Source organism: Miscanthus floridulus, chromosome 8, assembly GCF_019320115.1.
Source record: "Miscanthus floridulus cultivar M001 chromosome 8, ASM1932011v1, whole genome shotgun sequence".
Classification (NCBI taxonomy): domain Eukaryota; kingdom Viridiplantae; phylum Streptophyta; class Magnoliopsida; order Poales; family Poaceae; genus Miscanthus; species Miscanthus floridulus.
In genome coordinates, this window is record NC_089587.1 from 111,783,956 (window position 1) to 111,808,263 (window position 24,308).

Genomic DNA, 24,308 nt, shown 5'->3' on the forward strand with positions numbered 1-24,308 from the left:
TATGTAACCCAATTTGTGCCATGTGAGATTTCTTGTGGGTTGTATGTTCAGTAATAATGCCACGATTAGCGATCTATGGTGCCGCGACAAAACCGAGAGCCTCCTGTGGGTGCACACACAAGGCTATGCTACTCGGCACACACTGGTATCGAGGTTCCTAGTCATGATCCATTGCTAAACTACACTGATGTGTTATTTTCACATGAGCTCTTCCTTGGTTATCTCTCCTTATCATGTCAAGAGATCTATATGTCGAACTAGATGCAATAGGACTCTCTTTTGAAGTCGTCCAACGGTTAACCTATAAAGAATAGGTCCCTAACGGGAACATAAATAAACTGCAAGAGGTGGTAGACAAGTGACTCTACTCGACGTGACTGTCCCTGTAATGACGTCGGTCATCTAGTGAGCAACTTATGTCATTTTCGATGGATCAGAAAGGTGCACCACACTTAAGGTTGAACAAGTTATTAGTCAGATGATAAAGGGACCAAGATATTATGTGCTGTAATAGGTCACCTAGTATATATGAGTTCCTATCCAAGTTCTCAATCTTTAGGTGCATAAGGATCACGTGGATGAACCGACCTTCTTTGGTGTGACCCCTTTCTGCTGACTTCAATGGCGACCATCTGTATGCTTCGACCACAATTTTTTTTTATCAAGACTGAAGATTTAGAACCTTTTTAGTGTTGAGAGACAACTGATTAGTTACTAGTAGGAAAGTTAGTCTCCAGTCAGGTAACGACTCTTTGGTAACTACGAAGGCCAGATCTCATAGAACAATGCTAAGCAAAGAAACAGCAAGGACGTTCAGCAATGCAAGATGTTGTATCAGCTAAGTGAAGAACTAGAGAAAGCATGTGCCTAGTTTTGATCAGCGTCATTGTGCCCCTAGGTACCACAAATGGATTTGTTCAAGGTTCTATTAGACGAAGTGCCAAAGGATATATAGGAATTGTTCCTTATCTCTGTAGGACAGTCCCTCCGGGAAGAGTATGCTTTGCGCCCTGTGAAAATAGCCCACCAGTCCAATGTTTGTGCATCGTCGAGTTGGTGTCTAAATCAATGGTTGAGGTTGTTTCCTAAGAGGCATGTAAGGAAAATCCTAGCCTCCATCCCCAGCTAGAAAGCTACCACGATTATAAAGGAAGAACGAGAAATCTGTCCAGATTTTGTGGCACTAAACCGGTTATCTTCAAGCCAGGACTAAGTTGGATTGAACCCAAACTTGGTGATCTCATTCCTTGCTTAGGACCCTTCAATGCCTTAAGTTGGTTTGAGTATTGGTTGAGTGAAACATCAGATTTGAGAGATATCTTGTCGGCTCGGTTTGCTGTCATTTTAGTACAGAGCAGTTTTGGTAGATGAATGGTTTGGATGGTCAAACGGTGTCCGGTTGAGTTGAATTTTGGTGAGTAGTTAGAAGACCCATGGATCTACATGCCCACCAAAATTTGTGCATATTGGAGCATTAGTTTGTGAAGTATGAATAGAAAACCAAAGGGTACAGAATCTGCAATTTCGCTGTGACTGCGATCATCATTTGCATTAGACGGTTGTGTTTGTCATTCCTACCAAGAAATTACAACTTGTAGGTGTATTGCTGTTAGACAACCCTCCATACCCTTGAGAAGACTAATTGCACCCCTATGTGCCTTGCCTTTGCCCTCTTAGATCAGCAATGCGTGAGCAGTCAAGGTGTTCTAGAAGTCAAAATTGTGCCCTTGCAATTCGAAAGCAATTGGAAAGGTGTCAAACCGCAGATTTTGGATTATGGTTTTTGAGATATTGATTGGCCTTAGAATGAAAGCCTCGATGTCAAATATAGTTTAAGAAAGCTGGTTTTGCTACGGTGCAAGTCAACCCAACTTGCTGTGCAACTGCACCACGAAGGCAAATTGTGCTCAACCTGCTTGGTAGTGAACTAGTCCCTAGTTTTGTGATTACTTGCAACTTGTGTTGTCCTCCAAGCCTCGCAAACATCCTTCTACGTCAATGGTTCTCCAATGCTGACATGCCTTTGGTACCTTATAGGTGTTTTTACCCAAGAGGTTGCATCAGATTCAACCTAGATCACTGTTGCAACTTGGATACAAAGGCTCCCTAAGGAATGGTCATCGAGAACATTGAGCCGACAGAGTCAGCTACTACGTTTACCACTCACTCAGCAGACTTAGACCATACAATATTGTTATCAGAGAAAGAGAACTACACCCATGGAACATTATGTAGCTTTCCATCAGTTGACATCTAAGTGATTGCACCGCTATAACCAGTTTGGTTATTGGTTAACTAGCTTCTCATACCCTCAAAGGGTGTTTACCCTGTCTATGATCACATCCTTTATGAAAAGTTGTGCTCAAGCCACTTTTTTAGAGAACTGCTTTTCAAACCTTGGGAACAAATATAGCACCGTTGCAAGGAATATCCGTCAATAGGCTGCGGTCTAGTGCAAAGTCCATATGGTCTGTGCTATATCCACTAGGGAAGTAGATGCTACAAGCATTTAGTCTATGATTGTATCGCTCTTCGTACACCGAGGATGAAGTACGTAGGACATTACTATCTTGGATTCCTCCCAAAGTAACAATACTTCATGAAGGCCAACGAAGGAAATTCTTCAGATAAAACTTACTACAAAGGACAAGTATCAGAAAGTGTCTTGACCAAATTAGCCTCTCTTATGCTTGAAGCTAGGTAGCCTAAAGCTATGGCTGATATTGGAAACTGGTAGCATGTCTCTCTTCCATAAAAGTCTTTCGTCCTGAATCTCGGGACGCGATTCTTTTAAGGGGGGAGGGCTGTAACACCCCAGGTGTTGGCCACCAATTAAGCAATGGGTTTGAGCTCAAAAATGGCATATTAAGTGATGGTGAAGATGCCAAGGTCCAACCTATAGAAATGAGCCCCAACCTAAACTTGGATATTGCACCCTTGCTTTACATATAGGCCCTTTTCAAGATATATGCTTGGCTGGTGTTATGGGAATATCTTCATGTGTCTCACATCAATACCCATCTATATTGATCCATGGAAAAGTTTCATGAAGTTTGGAATAAAAAAGTCACATGAAATGATAAGTTATATCCTTGTTGGAATGATTTTACTAAGTGCTTGAATTGCACTATTAAGTGAATGAGAGCATGAGATGTTAACCAAACCTTGCAACCTTGCCAAAATGACTCTAGATGAATTCTACAACAAAAGTCATGAAAGGTTCATGTTGGGCAAATGCCAAGAAAACGCTCCAATGGATCAAAAAGGATAATTTAAGCTCCATCGTGATCCTACTTTGGTCAAAGTAGAACAGTAGGTTCTATACCAGTTTTGAGGTTTGACCTTAAATGAAAGTTGTAGTACATATCATGTAGAACAAACTTTGTTTTTGGACCAAGAGCTAGATCAACTTGGAAATAAGTCAAACAGAGGCTCGAAGTTGGAACCTGCTGCTGATTTCAGCACTTAGAAATATTCTAAGTCTGAAATTCATCGACAACGGCAAGTCGACAATGTTTGTGAATTTTTATCTTCAAAATTCATATGGTATCTCAATTGGATTCATTAAGATGAGTTGAAGTACCTTTCATGGTGGAAACAATAAATCAAGTCTCATCAAATTTGGAGTTTATTTGGATCTTCAAAAATACTCTCCAAAAACAGCAAAAGTTACGTTGTCACTTATCGGACATTGACACGTCGGCATTCCGCGTTCTCCAAATTTTGTTAAGCAACTTGATTTGGTACCAAAACAAAAGTTGGAGTATACATGGTAGAGAAGAGCATATAAAAAGTTGGACTAAGTTTGACTCCGTTTTGGTCCTCAATTTCGAGTTTACTTAACCGTTGTGAACGCACTGACACTGTCATTTTGGAGCTTAATTAACCACTAACCTGCTGCCCTACTGGCCAGTCACCCTTAACGAATGTTGGAGAGGACTTAGAGAGCAGCCACTTTGCTTAAGGCTCCTAGAACCAAATATGCCCCGAAGATGCCCAAAACTTGGTTCTAATGTAGCCACGTCGTCGCCTGCCAGCTGCTCGGTGGAATGACTCAAAGGGCGACACATGCCTGTGCGTGGCGACCATGCACCGAGAACGCCCCCACCATTCCCGCGCGCTGCTACCGCATGGTCGGCCGCTCTGTCGCGCCCCTACTGATATAACCGAGCGCCAGAAGCTACCCTCGCCTCCCTCACTCACCTCTCCCACTCACTGTCCTCCGCTCGCTCTCCCTCACGCGAATGCCGAGAATGGCCATGGCCGCCGCGAGCTCGAGTTTGGCCGCCGCCGTTCTCCCACCTCCGAGCACTTCGTAGCCCAACAGCCACCGCCACTACCTTCTCCTTGCCTTGCTCCATCTCGCGTGCATGCTCGCCCAAGCTATTGGCCTCCAGAACAATGCCACCGCCTTGCCGCACAGCTGCATGCCACCGGCGTGTGTGGCCAAGGCGCCACGGGCCACCTCTGGCCAAGCCGCGGACACACACGGGTGCACACGACTCCCCTGGCCATTCCACGCCACTCCACCGCCGACGATGAGCAGCCTCCGGCCGCAACAACAAGCTCCGACGACCTCCCCTGCTCTGATTCGTGTGAGGGGCTGCGTGCAACAATTAGAAGAAAGGGGAGGGCCTAAGTGCATAACCACTGACTCATATGAATAGTGCCATAAGGACTGGTTTGTAATTATTTTGCAGGAACTTTGGAAATTCATAGTAAATCGTAGAAAATTCGTAAAATAGTAAATAAGAACTTTTTGGAATCCTTGTGAAATTGTCTATGCAGTGGATCTATAATATGGCATGTTTTAGTTTAAATATTTTGCGGTAAAAATAGATTTGTGCAGTAAGGTTGTAATGCTAGTTGAATTTGTTATTTTTCATAACTATAGATCTAGGGCTCCAAATGAAGTGAAATTTTTGTGGCATGCTACTCATGTGATAGTTGATATGTGGTAAAAATTTCATGAGTATTGGGTGAAGTATGAGTGTTGGTTTATCTCGCTCTCACATGAATTCTTGCTTTAGCAACTTGTTCTTTTCGTAGAGGTTGCTATACATATTCAAATGGAGTAAAATTTATACATTAGACTATTAAGAGTATATGTGAGCCACTGTAATTTTTGTAGAAGTTATTGTGCACTTTTGGTATATGTTCATTAAGTCACCTTGTTATCTAAAATAAATTAAGAAATGCATTAAAAGAATTTATTTGGTCATGGACACTAGGTTTTCTGGTGTTCTTTAGTCATATGTGAAATGTTGGTAAAGTTGGTTTTGCCCAATTATGAATTTGCAACATAAGTTAATAATTATTTTCTTGCCGATGTGGTTTATGGACAGATCTGGGAACTTAGCAAAGTTCTTTATGATAATGTGCTTTGTTGTGAAACTTGTTTATACAAAAGTTGTAGATAATTCATGTATCTAGCTGCTGTTAAAATTTGGTGGTATTTGGCCTTATGGTTTGTGAGTTATAACTGTTTAAAGTTGGGTTTCAGAAATGGCTGCTTTTTGTCAATTGTGGACCAGTTTCTGTAAATGGATATATTTGACTTAGTTAACTTGAGAATCATGCTAAGATGATTAAAGATGAATTGTAGAAAATTTCATAAGCTTTCCATAATGTCTTCTTTCAAGTCATTTGGATTGGTGTAACTCCAGTTATAGCTAAATCTTGTAGCTGCTGTTTGCATGTCCAGAAATTGGCAGATTCCAATTATAGTGTTTGCTTGTATATTGTTAAGTGTGTTAGTGTAAACTATGCTTGTCTTGCTTGCTATTTTGTGATGAGTCTCATGGTACTATTCTTCATATTTATGCACTTGCATATTGCATCTCATCTAGGTACGCTAGATGCACCACGTGAAGGATGAGATGTTGGAGCCAAACCCGAAGACGGTGTTTGATGGATCTGTCCCGAAGATGGAAGGACTAAGCGAGTGCTTGGATCTGAGATGTCACCAGGACGGTGCAAGCTAACTGAACTGACTTATGTCGGATCCCAGGCAAGCCCCGGAGCATTTTAAGCCTCTCAATATTTTACAAATGATTACTTAAGTACTTATGATTGATGCATTAGGTTATAAGAGTTGATTGGAACCACTTGATGCATATAAATTCCTTGTCCAGATATTACACCTTTAACCAGTATAGGTCCAGGATCGAATATATGCTTAGCCATGCTTAGACCGGTAGAAGTCGGGTGATATCCTATCACCTGCGAGATATAGGTGGATACCGGAGCACGGTTGGCTATATTTGCTATCGTGGAACAGAGCCATGGGGTAAATGAAAATCGAGACCGAGCGGGATGTCGATAGCGAAGCAACAAGACGTGGAGGTCTTGGGTGTGGATCTATCCCCGTCCGTGTCGATTAAGGACCGTACCGTTGTTGGCGCTTCTGACAAGATTGAACGCATGCCTCTCACTTAGCTGGCCGGATAACTTGTTCTGACCGCAAAGCCGAGTAATTCAACTTAGGCCGGGACCCGTTTTGTTGTGCGCTCCTTCCGGGGGGTGATCAGACTGAGCCCAAGGGTAGGCTAGGCCTGAACGTCCTGGCATCTGGTGTCCTAGATTGTGCGGCGCAGTACAGACCCGCGAAATGTGTACCTGAGTTGTACCAAAGGTGACCTAAGGTGACCGTTGATCTGGTCTGCCTGAGTTTATGTTAGGAATAAATTCCCAGCTGGTTGAAATCGATTCGAATCGCCGTCTCTCCCGGATAGTGAGAAACTTGGCTTGTCCCAACATCGTAGTAATTGGATTATGGAATGTGATGGTTCGAATAAACATGGAATTACTATACCTGCTATGGTTACTATTGTATGCTCTAAAAAGATATACCACATGTTTGGCACAGGATAGTTGCTAATCTAGAGATGGATAGTTCTAATTAACTTGATGACAGAATTATAATTGTATAATTGAGTTAATCGCTTTTTATGCAAAATATTGTCAAGCTAGCTCCACTTATAAAGCCTTGCATACTCCTTGGAGTCAATTTTATTTCTGGTTATGACGGGTAAGTCTAGCTGAGTATATTCGAGTACTCAGGGTTTATCCCACCATGTTGCAGGTGAGGTTTCGGCCTGCTGAAGATGGTGGCTAACCGCCGGTGGGCTCGGTGACTCTATATTTATTCTCATCTATATGCTTTTATCTGAGGATGTTACTTATGCTAGCAACGTATTTGGAACTTATATTAATGTAATCATTTGAAAGTTATGTTGTTTTCACTAATCAGTTTTGAAATTCAAACTTGTACTATTATTTATGAACCTATTTGTAATATTATTTCCGCTGCAACTCTGGGTATGTGATGTATATTTGCTTAATCACACGATCTTGGTTGTGATGTTGATTTACCGAGGTCCTACGTGACACTCGGCAGACTACCGGGTTTATATAAGTGAGAGTATGCGCGTGTCAACGTGTTAAGCGGGGACAGCCGTACTTGATCTTATATAAATTGGGCGGTTCTGTCACACTCATGACCCATAAACATCCCCTAAAATTTTCAGGGTCGAGGTGCTCAAAGGTATTTGTCACATGGGGCCATGGCTTCACCCGATCTGAGAAAAAGCGTGAAGCTTTGGTTTTTGATAGGTCCTGACCAAGTTTGAGTGGTTCACCTAACTTATTTGGAGTGGAGTAATGCTGCTTGAAGTAAGCTTTTGTTCAGCGTAGCGTGCACACATTTTTGTATCCTGTTTTTCTTTGTCTTTAGCGTTTGATGCTGGTTTAAGCTTTAGACTAACTACCTAGGGGTTGTTCAACCAAAACAAAATGTCTTGATAGAGTCCACGCAAGGTCTCATTAAGTCACTTACACCATTTCAAGGCCCATGAGACTCGATTGGTGAAAGGAGGAAGGGGAATAAGTGTGCAGTCCATAGGATGGCCTTTGTAGTTTTAGATCACTACAGTAGGTCAGTGTAACCTTTGATCATGACAACTACAAAGGGTTGTAGCTAGGTCAGTCTAATACAGCCCACCCCTGAGTAGTTCGGGGATTTCCTCATCTAGGTGCCCAAGAGGTGTCGATACATTCATATTAAATGGATATAGGTGAATTCTCGTAGAATGTAATGCACCAAGAAAAAAACGTGAAATGATAAAAGGGAAAAGACATAACTGCCAGTTGTGACTATTGCTCTGATTGTTCATTGAATTCTTGTTGCCAAGCTATGTCCTTAGGGGTGGGAGTCGCTGTTGGACCCATCCTCCTGACCCTTCACTGTCCATCTTGCTCCTAGATAGCCCCTTCGTTGATGGGGGAGATCCGTTTAGGCCTCTAATCCTAGACAATAGGGGAGTCAGGAGGGTTGGGTCTTTTGGTGGACAAGAACACATCAAGATGACTGGTGTAGTCGCACAGTTATACTCGTAGGCCAACTCGTGGATTTTTTAGCCTTGCTCGGCTCAGGAGGCGTAACCGGTCGTACGTGCCCTCCCCTTGGGTGATACTGCTTGGCAATCTGTCGGCTAATGAGGGACCCCTACTTGTTGAAGGGGGGACAATGGCCCCCTCTTGCCTGTGGCCACCGACTACCAGATGCTAGCATGTAGCTTGGATTGGGTGTATCCCGAAGTAGGGTCAGTGCTCGAGTAGTCGACCACACTGCCCTGTCACCCTTCTAGGTCATGAAAAGGGCTCTATTACTTTATCAATGGGGACCATTTGATATTTGGCTGCCTATCCAGTGATGACTTGATGTTAGTGTCTAACACGCATGGAATGGCTTCATCACCATCATTGTCAGAGTTTGAATTCTCAAGTAGCTCTAGATTGATGAGTTTGGATACGTCGGTGTCATCCCACCAATCATGTTGATCAGTGGCGGCATCGATGTTATCTTGGTCTATCAACTCCTATGACTGGTGCTCCTCTGTAGGAGGCTCGGTGGGTTCCACCATAGCTTGCGGGAGTGTCCCCCACGGGACATCATTGTGCGCCCTGATCTTGAAGATCGTGGGGCATGGCGATGGGGTATGGGTATCGAATATGAAGTAGAGTCAAGATCCATTGTTTTGCTGATGTGGAAAGTGGGGATGATTTCACCTTCTCACCCATCTTCGAAAAAAGATGAGCATAGCATTTTAGGTATACCGCGTGGGCGTTCGGTCTAGCATCCACAGCCTCCTCTAGCCTAGTGGCAAAAGCATGGATCTAGAGGGGATTGCTCTCCTTCTTCGGTTGGCTTGGGTTCCTAAATTGATCGGCGATGAAGTCAAGCTTGCCGAAGGAGGTCCTCTTGCCCGACTGCTCCTACTCTAGTTCATCGTCAATGTTGAAGATGACTCCCAAATGAAACACAAGATTAATCTAAACGCAAAAGGCCCCTACCTGGCGCACCAACTATTGGATTATTTAGCTTCGGCAATGCTTAGCAACGTGATCGCATAGACGGAGTTAGATGGTAGTACATGAGACATAAGGATTTATACTGGTTTAGGGCATGGTACACACTAATCCCTACTCTAGTGGTGCTGCTGTTGTTGTATTTGTATACTCAGTTACAAGGGTTGTTGCTCCTAGCTATGGTGTAGTTTGGTGTGGTAGAAGATTGGATCCTATGCCTGAGGTCCCTACCCTCCTTTATATAGGCAGGAGAGGTAGGGTTATAAAGAGGGTGATCAAGCTAATAGATTGTGTTCCTAGTTTGTTACAACATATTGATCCTAGCTATCATCCAGATACGCCCGTCTTGGTTTGCCTTGATCTCCACATTGGTCGACCATGTCAGCCCTTGCGGGCCTTCTCCTTGATGGTTGCAGGGCCGATAGCTTGGTGATAATCAAATATACGGGTGGTGCAGGTACCCTTGGCCCATATCTCTGACATGGTGATATGGAGAGATGTAAGGGAGAGTTCATGGAGTGCTAGATTTATTAGTAGCCTCCCCAAGCTTGTACCTCGATGAATGCCTTCTTCGCTAAGTAAGTGTTTGTCATTCATATGGTGGTGAGTCTCTTGGTTATTTAAGCTTTATTCTTATTTGCTTATGGGTTCATTGTCCATTCTTGTAGTGTATGCTCTAGTAGAGGACTCCTAATAAAGATGGATAATCCTGTACACACCCGAGCAAGGAATCAAGCCGACCCTGAGCACGCACACCACTTTTGCTTAGGGCTCGAGTGCTCGCCCAAGCGAATGATCGATGAAAGCCTAGGACCAACCCCTAGCTCTCTTTCGGCCTTCATTGTCAGCTAGGGTCTAGGTGCGAGAAGATGTGCCCCAAGCCACCAAGGCTCGAGGCACTCCCCGGCGCTGCCCCACAAGCATGGTTCTATCAACCACTCCTCTGATAGGGTCCACACATGGGGCATGACACAAGAAGACAAACTTCCCCGCTAGCTCTAGGGGCCTCAGGGGCTTCTGGGCCCATGCAATTAGCCCCTCAAGCCAGCCTCCTTCGCTAGCAAGAAGCCTCTAGAAGGTGCACCTAGTGGGAGACTGGTCCCAAGCTGATAGAGCCTGACACTCAGCATGTCTGAACAGAGCAGTCGGACACCACCATGGTCCACACGGCACCACTACAAAACCCTCCTAGACTCCGACGCCTATAGACCATAGGCACAACTCCCCCAAACTGCCATGTGCCTGACCTACCTCGGAATATAAGGGGAGGTTAGATCCTAAGAGGGGGAGGACAATTCTAGACAGATCATTAGAGTCATCACCATTCCACTTGAGCTCTGCACCAAGAGCAGAGCAAGCCAGAGAGGGGCACCAAGGGCTCCTCCACCACACCCATTGTCTTTCTCCTCTTCGATGAGGGGAAGGCTCCACCAATGGTGAGGCAAACCTAGGATCAGCACCGAGCGATCCCCTACCAAATCTCTCTCTTTCTTCCTTACACTTTGTTGTAACCCCCTAGATTTTGGGTGCTCTTGAGTATAAGGATCATCAGCTACTAGACATAGGGCACCAATCGGCCCGAATCAGGATAAACCATTGCATTCCCCTCTATGATTCTTGTGTTGTTGAATCCACCTGAGCCACCGGAGACACATACTCTAACACTACCACGAACAATAATGCTTGCCATGGTTTTGACCCCGGAACACAAGGGAGTCAATAATATTTTCGTGCCAAAACTTATTACTATTTTTGTATGCATTCTATTTTGTCTCTAACTGAACTTAAACATATAGATTCTTCTATATTATATATGAGTCTTTAATTAGAAATACTAGTACATCGACCATGCTCCTACATGAGCTAGACCTCAAGAGTGATCAGTATTAGATGTTCTTGTTTAATACCTATGGTCTAATGAAAATTATTATCTTCTGTATACTTTGTATATCTATTCATTTGTGATTTACTTTAATTTGTTGGTTATTCCATCCATATCCATAGTTTTCCTTCCTCAGTATGGCATCTCCTTGTGTCTTAAATATGCATTTAGTTGGCACCTTAGCTTTATGTTGTGGTGGTTCGAGTTGTTGCCTATCTCATAACATCATGAATCTTGATATTTGTTTCTTCAAATGTTTGTCCACAAGTTAAATTGAAACTCTTATGCTTATTGTACCTTCTATTTAGAACTCTTGTTTTGGATGTTGTTATAAAATAATAATTTTAGGCCACTATAATACACATAGCCTTTTGTGACATTTCATTTATGTCATAATGTATTGATTTTATGTCACAATTTAATGTTAGTAATGTTCATGTGATGAAAATGTGTATGTCACCTATTAGGAGCCTCTAACCATAGTTTATGATATTTATGTATTTTGCATCACAAATCTATGATGTTACTTTATACATCATAAAGATGTATGACACTTTTTATGTCACAAAGGTTGAGTGGTTGCTATCCTAGGTGATGGAGGAAGAACACCGGTTTATTGGAAAAGGCTGGCAAATTGGTAGGCAGTGTTGGCTCTATCCTCTCACATCTGTTCAAGTAACATGTTTGGCCTCTACATAATGCTGCTAGGGTCTCATCCTACACAACATTTCTCCTTTGTTGTGTTTCAAACCTTGATGCCTATTCTTTTTTCATTTGAATTAATTGTTCTTGCATGTTAAACACTTGTGTCAACATAGAATTTCATCCCATGCCGAGGACACACGTAGCAAGCCGGAAGGGTCCGCTCGATGGAGTAGATCCGCCTAGCTTCAGCGCAGGGGTGGTCGATCCTGCATAATCCTCCTGAGGTGTGCCAGTCAATTTGACCCTGCAATTGACAAGGAGAGAAAGTTCATCAGTAATTAAGGGTGGAACTTGCCGGTGCTGCCAGACAGTTCCGAATGTACGGCTGTGAGAGCTGATATGAGAGGAAATCGGCTAAATAGCCGATTCTAGTATATTCATGAGAATAAGTCAGTTAGAGCTCATGGGGTCGTGTGAAGAGAATCGGTTATCATTCAGGATAAACATCATTTAAATGAATATTAATCAATGGCAATAAGATATCAATGATGATCGGTCCATACTGAGCCAATGATTACGAGTAACCGAACTCCTTATAAAGAAACAATTCAACATCACTTAATTGTCTAATAAAGATAAATCTAATAAACATGTTAGATCTCATCTATCACCATGACCAGTGGGGCATGAGGTAGAATCATGCAGGCTGTAGAAACAACAATAGACTTGATGACCCTAACTCATTACTAATATCAGTGGGGCATAAGGCAGAATCATGCAGGCCGTAATACAATAACAAGATCACAGGGCTAACACATCTTTCAACTTGTCCTTACTTCAATGATCTCGTGATGTGAACTGTTCGTGAAAACATTCGATATCGGCTAAATAACTGATTTAGGCATAGCGCATAGTTAAGGTTATGTCTTCTCAGGAACAGGTCTATCAACCAACGATCCCCACTCCACGGTGCCAACAGTGGGGTGAGAGGCAGAATCCCATAGGCCATGATGACGGGCCATGAAACGGTTCTCGCTAACCGATAGATCTACTCAAGATTGAACATGCCTTAACTGCATGCTATGCACGATTAAGATTAACGCAAAACAACCGATAAAAACATAACTCATCGCTTAAGATGCAGATTAGATCAGTTATAGATTAGCAAACGATGAGTTAAACAAGATATAAGGCCGATCCAGATCAATCTCAATTGGGCAGAGTGATATTGCTGTAATTTGATAAACAATGAAAGCAATAAGCAATATCGGTAACTTAATGAATCTATCAAAGACTGTCACTCTAAGATAGAGCCGATAACTTGACCTTGATCCAATTCAAGCAGTGGGTGTGAGGCAGAATCACACAGGCCATACTTGAATTAGACAAGAGTCGATAACTAGCTTATACCAGAGCCATAGTGGGGGTCAACCGGATCGATGCAGCCATACGAACAGAGGTATAAACCATGATGGTACTTACAACAAGTAGTGGAGGTCGACCGGATCGATGCAGCCATACTTGCTAAAGAACTCACCGAGATCTACTCTACTCCTACTCCTAAGGGGTGGCCAGAGCCGAAAAAGGTAATTGACTTGTATTTGATTGATTGGTTGTTCCTTACAATAGCCGGGGTTTGGTATTTATACCCGGAGTCTAAAAATGAACCTTACTCGAGTACAACTCAATATAATCTTTGGCACAATGAAAACATTCCTAATTTAAGATAACTTGGACTCTAATCTTTCCCTTTTGTAGAGTCCAACATGTTTTCATCCTGGCGTCGAGCGTAGCCTCCGTCGTTATCTGCTGGTGCTGTCCGAAGAAAGCCGATTCCTAGATTTTGCATCTGAATCAGCTATTTCTGATCCGCCCGCAACTGATCCCTTGATGATATAATCCTGGGAGCTTCTGGGTCCCTATGACTCTCCTTCCAAATTTTGGTGTAAACAACTTGATGTTTCATAGACAAAAGGGTTTGTATCACTGACGCAGGGGTAGGCAAAGTATCCTCTCTTGCCACCCTTGAAGCTCCCACCTCATGATCATGTGTAGCTATTGGGAAGGGACCGGTGCTAGAGTTTTGGTATAGTTTTTGTCATCACTGTTGCTATCGCTATCTCTAACAACAAGCCACCCATCAACCCAGCAAGACTAGCACCAGCCTTTGCCTCTCTCAAAGCCATATCTATTGGTATTTTTAAATGCACACAGATAAATCCATAAGCGCATGGATACAGCTATAGCTTTCACCCAGGAGTATTCCAAGGTATCGTATTTATCCATAGGAAAACACTGGTTAAAGAAGTCGATTGTTCACCATCATGTATCTACTAACTAGTATACAAACTAAACTAAAGTGGGGGTAAGTGTTATATGATAAGAGTTATGAATAATGATACACACATAGGAGAATTCCAAGGTAAAATAAATGAGTAGTCTAGCTAAGTTGAGAGGACAACGTGTGAGTTCAAGGTTCCCACATACTTCTCTATTACTTTGGTTCTATTCTAGTTTAGACTAGAAGGTATAACTAAAGCATAGGTAGATATAGCGATCACACACAATGACACTTTGGAGCAGCAGTACCTTTCTGACTCTTGAGGGGGGGGGGGTGAGAAAGCATAGTCGGGGGAAGGCTGCCTAAAGCTCTATGTTGGTATTTATGAACTTGTCACTTGTTTAAGTAGCCACCTAATGTTGTTGATCTTTCTAAACATCACTTTTGCTAAGTTGACATCCCTAGCCATGATGCCAGAAATGCTTATTAACATTCCTTAGCGTCACTTCTACAATGACTCTAAGAAGTATTTTAGTATTTGATGTGACTAGAAAGAATATAAATATGAATATGAAGGGACCTATAAGTGCACAGATAATATATCATTGTAGCATTTCACCCAGGAGTATTCCAGGTATCATTATTTATATTTTTACCACAGGGAAGGACGGGCAGTTGGAATATATTGATAACTTATACATATGATGGAGAAGTAAACCATAACCAAACTTCTACTCACAATAGGGGTATGTCAAGAGATAAATATGATAAGTAATGACAAATGATAGATGATCACTCAGAGTACTCCTTTCTATGGCATTAACATTGCTAAGTAGAAATTAGAGGAATAATTCCTAAGTCATTCTTAATTACAAGTCAAAGCATATATTGATTAGTGCAATTACACTTAGTAGTCATGGCTAAGATCAACTTCATATATACACATAAGGGATATTACTAAGGAAGACAAAGAACATAGCATGTCTTCCTTCGTAACTAGATCCTACTTGTCCTATATTTGGGGAGTGGACTACAAAGGACTCAACGGGAGTGTCATATCTGCGATCTACCACATGGCCTGGAATATAGGGTGCATCCACAAGTAAACAATGTATAAGCACCACGCTTACACAATGTCAACCACTCACCCCATGTGTATTGGAGCGAGCGCTATATGAACTTATGCTTGAATATAATGATAATGTCAACACAGAATTTTCGTCCCGTGCCGAGGACACATGAGCAAGTCGGAAGGGTCCGCTCGATTGAGCTAGAGATCCACCTAGCTTCAGCGCAGGGATGGTCGATCCTGCGCACTCCTCCCAAGACGTGCCAGTCAATTTGACCCTACAATTGATAAGGAGAGAAAGTTTATCAGTAATTAAGGGTGGAATGTGCCGGTGTTGCCAGACAGTCCCAAATATACGGCTCTAAGAGCCGATATGAAAGGATATCGACTAAGTAGTCGATTCCAGCATATTCATAAGAATAAATCAGTTAAAGCTCATGGGGTTGTGTAAGAAGAATCAATTATCGTTCAGGATGAATGCCATTCTTTAGACAAATATTGATCAATGGCAATAAGATATCAGCAATAATTAGCTTATACTGAGCCAATGACTGCAAGTAACCAAACCCCGTTATAAAAGAAACAGTTCATCATCATTCAATCATTTAATAGAGATAAATCTAATGAACATATTAGATCTCATCTATCGCTATGACCAGTGGGGCATGAGGCAGAATCATGTAGGTCGTAGAAACAACAATAGACTCGACGACCCTAACTTATTACCAATATCAGTGGGGCATGAGGCAGAATCATGCAAGCCGTAATATATTAATAAGATCATGGGGCTAACACATCTTTCAACCTATCGCTACTTCAACGATCTCGTGACATGAACTGTTCGTGAAAGCACTCGATATCGGCTAAAACAACCGATTCAACATAGCGTACAGTTAAGATCGTGCCCTCTTAGAAATAGATCTACCAAATAATGATCCCCACTCCACGATGCTAACAGTGGGGTGTGAGGCAGAATCACATAGGCCATGATAACAGGCCATGAAACAGTTTTCACTAGCCAACAGATCTACTTAAGATCAAACACGTCTTAACCGCACGCTATGCACGATTAAGATTGATATAAAACAGCCGATAAAACATAACTCATTGTTATCGTTTAAAGTACATATTAGATTAGTTTAGATTAGCAAATGATGGGTTAAAAAGGATATAAGGCCGATCTAGATCAATCCCAATCGGGCGAAGTGATATTGCTGTAATTAAATAGATAATGGAAGCAATATGCAATATCGATAACTTAATGAATCTATCCGAAGAAACGCCACCCTTAGATAGAGCCGATAACTTGACCTTCATCTAGTTCGAGCAGTGGAGGTCGACCAGATCGATGCAGCCTTACTCGAACTAGACAAGAGTCGATAACTAACTCATACCAGAGTCGCAGTGGAGGTGGACCGGATCGATGCAGCCATACGAACAGAGGTATAAGCCATGATGGTACTTATAGACAAGTAGTGGAGGTCGACCGGATCGATGCAGCCGTACTTGCTGAAGAACTCACCAAGATCTACTCTACTCCTACTCCTAAGGGGTGGCTGGAGCCAAAAAAAAGTAAAGAACTTGTATTTGATTGATTGTGTGTCTTTTACAATAGCTAGGCTTTGATATTTATACCCGGGACCTGCGCATGACTCTTATCTAAGCATGACTCATCATAATCTTTGACCCTAGAGAAAACATTCCTAATTTAAGGTAACTTGGACTCTAATCTTTCCCTTTTTATAGAGTCCAACATGTCTTGTCCCGACGCCGATCGTAGCCTTTATCGTTATCTGCTGGCACTATCTGAAGAAAGTCGATTCTAGTTTTTGCATTTGAATCAGCTGATACCGTCCCACATGCGATTGATTCCTTGATGACATGATCTTGGGAGCAAGTCCCTAAGACTCTTCTTCCAAATTTTGGTGTAAACAGATAATCTAGCTATACCAAGCATATAATTAAAGTAAACAATGAACATGATAACTAGGAACATGAGTAAAATTAAGAATAGTGTCTAATCAATTATAGCAAACATATGAATAATGAAAGATACAAAAGGGGATACAAGGGGCTATACCAAGCCATGTTTCTTGACAAGATCAGGAATCCAAGCGAAGCTTGCCTCCCTCTAGATCTAGCCTAGCTAGCTATGCCCTAAAATATAGTGGAGCTCTGAGGATGATCAGGGTTTCTTGATCTCTTGAATGACTTATACAATGCCTGAGGGAGGGGGGTAGGGGTTGGTATATATAGGCCAGAGCATCAATTCTGAGCCCTTGGATCAAACCGACTTGAAAGAACGGCATAGATACAAACCCTAAGGCGGTGGAGAACTGACATTCGAAGGAGGGGGCTAACAGGTGGGATAGGGGGATGGTCGGCCTATAGGTGGCTGTCTCTTACCCTCTGCTACGGTGTGGTGTCCTCTAGAGTGTTCTAAATCCTTCTAGTGTCCGTCTCATTGCGGATAAGTGTGATTAATTCTGACATATAGGTCCACCTTGATGGGTTTCTGAATAAACCTTGCCGAAAACACAGATTCACCAAAACTCATAGAATTTGTTAGTTTAAACCCCTAAACCTATGTTGGTGATCATATTCATACATTATATTGATGGTTTATAATGGTTGTTAACTACCGTCAACACTCTACGAACACCAATCCGAACATGGTGGATTACAATGGCCTGACAAAGCTGTCACCTCTAGGGCTACCACAACTAACCATGGGATTGGGCGTAATCTCAGGTAACTAATAGTCTAAACACAATGTCTATACTATCGATTACTACTCTAGTCACATGCCATAACTAGAGCACTCAATGTGAGCGGAGATCCAATGTTAAGGTGTAACAACTATACTAACCATACACATGAAAGACATAAAAGTAAATAGACAAAATAACTATATTAAAGCATAAGTCTTGCAAAGGTAAGGTACAAAGATATACCCGACCTCCAAAGATTTCTCTAGAACCTGAGCATAGCTCAACTCGCCCTAACTCCCAACTTAACTATTCTACTTCTACATCTTGAGAGTATTATGGAGATTTCTCTCTTGTGGTGTATCTTGATCTGAATAAGAGATGGCTCTCAATGGATGCCTCCCTAGAGGGGGTCTGGGGTCCTTTTATAGGGGGAGCTAGGAGTCCTATGGGCCTATGAATCCATGGCAACATCAAATCTAGACCCTCGATACGAACCGACCTTGAGCAACAGCGTAGATTGTATCTTAGAGGTGGTGGGAAACCGACATACGAAGGAGAGGTTGAATGGGCCTCCTCTGGGACGGTCGGCCTATGGGTTGGGTTGGCCAGCCCCACTTTCAGCACCGGTTGGCACCATCTTTTGTAGATAGGTGGGTCCACTCCCCAGGGTCACAGATATTCGTGTTTGCATATTTATTGATGTCAGTTTATATACTTGATGTGTATGACAATGAGTCCTTCTATCCTATTTTTTGATTAATCCTCCTGCATTCATAGATTCACCAAAACTCATGGAAATACTTAATATAAACCTCTATACCTATGTTGGTGATTAAGATTAAGGATAAATGTAGGTTAAATTGACATTTTATGTTTGCAATAACGACCGTCAACAATGTCCTCTTCCTCCACCTGGGCTAGTTGTTTTGCTGTCATATCTTGAAGTGAAGAGTTGGATCCCATGTGTGACTACAGGGGAGATTGTTGGGGTTTAGTCCCACATCGGATATCGATGGCGGGGGAGCACAACATATAAGGCGGGGGGCGATCCAACCTATTAGGCTAGTCTTTTGGGTTGAGCAAAGCCAATGGGCCTTATATGTTTGTCAACTCTAGTGGACCTGGGACCTGTGGGGAGCGAAGGCTCGTGGCAATGATCAAGCCAGCTCCAAGATCGAGAACTCAGTGGTCACCACCGGTTCCAACAATTGGTATCAGAGCGGCCCAAGGTCAGAAAAGCTAAACTCGATAAAAATCTCGAGCGTCACATCATGGCGGGGCACCCCGATGTGTGACTATGGGGGAGAATGTTGGGGTTTAGTCCCACATTGAATATCAATGGCGGGGGAGCACAACATATAAGTGGGGGCAGTCCAACCTATGAGACTAGTCTTTTAGGTTGAGTTAGGTCTAAGGCCTTATATGTTGTCAGCTCTGGTGGACCTGGGACCTATGGGAGCACAAGCTCATGGTAACGAGCAAGCCAGCTCCAAGATTGAGAACTCGGTGGTCACCACCGGTTCTAACAATTGGTATTGGAGCCCATGGTCAGAAAAAGCTAAACCCAGAAAAAATCTCGAGTAACACATCATGGTGGGGCTACCCTGTCTGACAAACGTCTTCTAGAGGTCACACGGTGTGATGTGAAGAGTTGGGTCCAATGTGTGAGTACGAGAGAGATTGTTGCGGTTTAGTCCCACATCGAATATCGATGGTGGGGGAGCACAACATATAAGGTGGGGGCAGTCCAACCTATCAGACTAGTCTTTTAGATTGAGTTAGGCCCAATGCCTTATATGTTGTCAGCTCTAGTGGACCTGTGACCCATGGGAGCGAAGGCTCATGGTAACAAGCAAGCCAGCTCCAAGATCGAGAACTCGGTGGTCACCACCAGTTCTAACAAGATGCTAACGACGTATACTCTTGGAGAACTGAAATTTGCTCAAGTGATGTAGATACTGGACAGAGGAAGTAATACTCATTCCCTTTCAAAGCTAAACCCACCATGCAGGGCTAAATCGATGCAGCATAGAACCTAAAACATTGAAACGACTACATTTATTTTGTTTTCTACTTCTTTAATTAATAGTATTACTCATTTCCTTTCAAAGCATAAACCAACCATGTGCCCCTAGTAAAAAGCAGCCACACAAATCTATGAAATGCAAACATGGATATGGAAAGAGGACAAAATCTATGCCATCTTTGGAACGCAAGATTCTCAAAACACAAGCATAGGAAAAACACAAGATTGAAATGTTCATGCAATTGAAATCATATAGGAAGAACACACGAATCCTACAACATGAAGAAAATGAAAACATGAGGTTGTACCTTATGCTTATTTTCCCCTAGAGTTTCTATAGGACCACTCATCCATAGGAATTTGTTCCAAAGACTCTTGTGTGAAAGTTTCCTGTACAATTTCAATACTCTAAATCCGTTCCACTATTTCCTCCATTCCAAAATGGGCCTTAGATGGTGTGGGAAGTATTCAACACCAATTAATTAGGTCAATCATATCATAGACAAGCACAAAACAATGAGGAAAAGGGCCTGACTCCATCCATGCAACACATAATACCGTGTGGGAAGGTTTTCGGCTCACTTTGTGGCAAACGGCAAATCAGTAAGAGACGGTTAGGGGTGCAACAAGCAGGGACAGAGCCTAGTAAAGACAAAACTAGGCTCTGCCCCTTGACTCAAATATTTTTTCAAATCACAATAGTTTTTTGGCTTGCCTAGGACCCTAGAAGCCAGCAGCCTGCGGCGGAGCAGTAACCCACTTATGCATACGCGGTCGCACGGAAAGGAGTCATAGAGCCACGGAGCGACTAGACGATAGTCAAGTACTCACATCTCTGCCATCACCATGTGTGCTCCAGCCACTTAGCCAGTCCTCGGCATCATCGAGGCCCCAATGGTAACCCCTACCCCTCGATAGTTCGATCCCCAATCTTGTTCACTTGTTCTTGTTTTAAAATCGCCCCCTCTAATAATTTTCTTCAACCTCGGCCACTAGCGACAAGTGTGTACCAAACCTAATTAATATCGTAGCATGCTAAATTATTCAATGTAGGTTTTTTCACATGATTAAATTGATGCCAGAACAATTTGTCCTTATAATACCCGTATTAAATTGGATGTTGAATGGTTCAAAATCAACGGGATTTCCACATGCCCCTGCGGACACTAGGCTTATCCTGCCCGGATGAGGGCGTCAAGATTCGCGCCCGGAATAGGGTTTGCAGTGACCTGGGGCGGCGGAGAAGTTGGGGTCATCGCTGGTGGCGGCGTAGGCCGGGGCCCGATGACTGGGGCGGCGGTGGAGCGGCGGAGGTCTGGGGCGGCAACAAGGTGCTGGCGCCTGAGGAGGAGGCGCAGCCGCACAGGGACGCGACGAGTGTGCTACCATGCTGCCCGGTGGGAGAGAAAGCGATTAAACTAAATAAAGGAGTGAGACCCATGCTGAGATCGTCGGCTAGGATAAGCCCGGTGGTCACAAGGGCATGTGGGTTGCAGTTTTGGTTCAACATAGATCTTCCATATGATTAAACTGATGTGGTGATAAGAAACTGAAACATATTCCCTTTCATTTAAGCAAACCTACACAAACTAAACAATGGACTGCATACATTCTATAGGCATTTGCTATTCTTAAGATGTAAATTTCTTTTGCATCTGATGCACATCATCATGGATCATAATTCATCATCCTCTGTAGGACTGATTACTATGGACTTACATAACATGATCAAGTCCAAAACCCTACTTTCGGAAAGAAAAAAGAAAAAAGGAATAAAATCCAAATGCAAATAAAAAGAAGCAAGGAACTGGATTGAACAGCTAATTAAACTAGATCAACACCAAGCATTGCGTTATGTCGATCTAGATTAGCAGGGATTCGTTCGAGTTCCTGGCTTCTTTCTTCTTCCAGCCATGTCACTTTTATTTTGTTTTTTCCTTATCCTCCAGTCCAGTTTCTAAAAGAACTCGCACGGGTCCGCCAGCGGCACGCAGAAGAGGCCCGCGTCACCGTGCCCCAGGCCGTCGTCGAGCAGCCAGCTCTCCAGCATCGGTAATGACGACGACGGCCCCGGCCCTGCGTCCGCCCGCGCCCCTCTACATTTGTCGTCCCCGGTGAACCCCTACCAGCGTGCGCGCCGTGCCGCTGTGGCTTCCCGACCCGCCGTCTCCACCAACGGAGACCGCCGAGACGAAGGTCATCGAGTCGGCCGACGCCTTCCCTGCTGGACCCTGGGGCGCATCCAGACCTCCAGCCGACGCGCAATGTTCTCGATGCTGCAAGCGTACATCGCCGGGCTGATGGCTGGAGCCGGCCAGCTGGGCCAGAGGAAGAGGATAAGGCTTGATGGCAGGCGGCGCAGTGTCAGAAGGACAGCGCCTCCTGGAGAGCATGGGCGTGCGGTGTGGATGTCCGTCTGCAGCTGCCGCTCCCACTGCCCCTTCATCTCGGCGGAGCGGAGGCACCGCTTTCCTGGTGCCCGTCTTGGGCGAGCTTCTCTCTGAGGTGCGTGTTCCAGTAGTTCTTGATGTCATTGTCCGTCCGATCCGGCATGTACGACGCAATCGTGGACCACCTGATCGAGCAAAAACACAGTTGGTCCTTAGGGCTCTCTGCTGAGGAATCACATAGGAGTATGTGCGAACGAAGGACTCTTTGATCTTGAAGTGGAATATGGAGCGGACTTACTTGTTCCCGAGCAGCTTCTGTAGGTCGATGATGATCTTCTCCTCCTGGTCGCTGAAGTTGCCGCGCTTGATGCCCGGGCGGAGGTAGTTGATCCACCGAAGCCGGCAGCTCTTGCTGCAGCGCATCAGCCCTGGATCCATGATCCATGAACAAGAGCAGCCGCAGAAACGAGTCAAGGAATCGCCGACATGAAACAACAGCCATCTAGTCTAGAAAGAACAAAAGGCCAAACTCTGAGCAGAGGGTTGCTACCGGTGCTGCTAGGCACGGCGCGCCAATTCTCAGGACCGTGCTCCTGCACGTAGGAGACGAGCAAGAGGTCCTCCTCCGGCGACCAGGGCCCTTCTTCACCCCGCTCCTCTTAAGCACGGCGCCTCCCCATGCCTTCCCAGACACTCCTGTCCTGGCCGGCCGCTCGGCCTCTACGTGCTCGACGCTTGCTTGGCTGGCCTGGATGGTGACTTGGGTTAGGTTGGTGGTGTTTATATAGGCGCGGAAGCGCCCCCCTGGCTGGACCCCACGTTTGACCGTGGCCTGGCAGAAGCGGCAGACAAGAGTGAGGCCAGCACCACCCAACAGACCAAAAACACTGCACTGCAAGGTCTGCGGCGCGCGAGGGCAGCAGCCCTGTCGTCCAGTGGACCCCTCCAAGGTCCATGACACACCCACGCTCGTCAGCATCGTCACTGCAAGGCCACAACCGAACAATGACAGACTGGGCAGGGTGGCTACTGGCTAAAGGCAAAGGCGACGTTAGTGATAGAGGCACAAGCCAGGGCGGACCAGGAAGCCCGCGCCGGACTCTGGACCGAGCCTGACCGGACCGGACCCGTTGGTAAGGGCTGATGGCTCTCGTCAGGCGTCAACATCTGTTTCCTTGGATTCACGACACATGTTCATGTGCATGCATCCGACACATGCAATTTCGCGAATTCAAGGTAGATGTCTATGATTTCTCCATGAGATCTGTCCCCGCTCAATCAACTTTTTCTTCTTCTTTGGAGTTTGGTGCTGCACCGTGTGCACGGTCTGTTTGTGTATATCACAACTTTTGCTGCATGTGCCTTAGGCTCTATGGACCGAGAGCTCCACGCAGGAGTGTGTAAAATGTCCTAGTTTTGTGCTTGTTTTCCCGTTGAAAAATGAATGCACATGGAGTACACTTGCGAGACGCGATGCTATACTCTTGTGACAGAGGCATGATCCTAATGAGGAACTAATGACAGTCAATCAGAGTGCCATACCTAGACGTTTGGTCTGGTCCGGGTAGGCTGGAGATTAGTCTCTTCGATCTCGAAATATAAAGCGTGCACGCATATATTTCAAAATTTAAATTTAGTTATCAATGATCAACAATCTAGCCCCAATCACATAAAAGTTTATAGTACAAAAGCCTAGATAACATTAAATTTGTTGTTTCAAATACTTTCTAATGACACTACTAAAAAAAAAAGGTTCGTAGCAACGACTCATTTTTTTGTTAGGGTGGCTGGGGATGGAGCCGCCCATACATTGGGCGTGCTCGGGATCCACGAGACCAGCCGTCTCTATAAATGGCACAGTAAGGGCAGCTGGTGATACGAGCCGCCCTACAAATGGATCAATTTATAGGAGCGGCTCACTCACCAGCTGTCCCC

The 24,308-nt window shown here is 44.1% G+C and overlaps 1 pseudogene; it reads right to left on the minus strand.

Annotated features, from left to right (window-relative positions):
* Positions 1 to 21,940: 21,940 nt before the first annotated feature.
* On the minus strand, positions 21,941 to 23,053 carry LOC136473278 (myb-related protein 306-like; annotated as a pseudogene).
* Between the last annotated feature and the right edge of the window lie 1,255 nt (positions 23,054 to 24,308).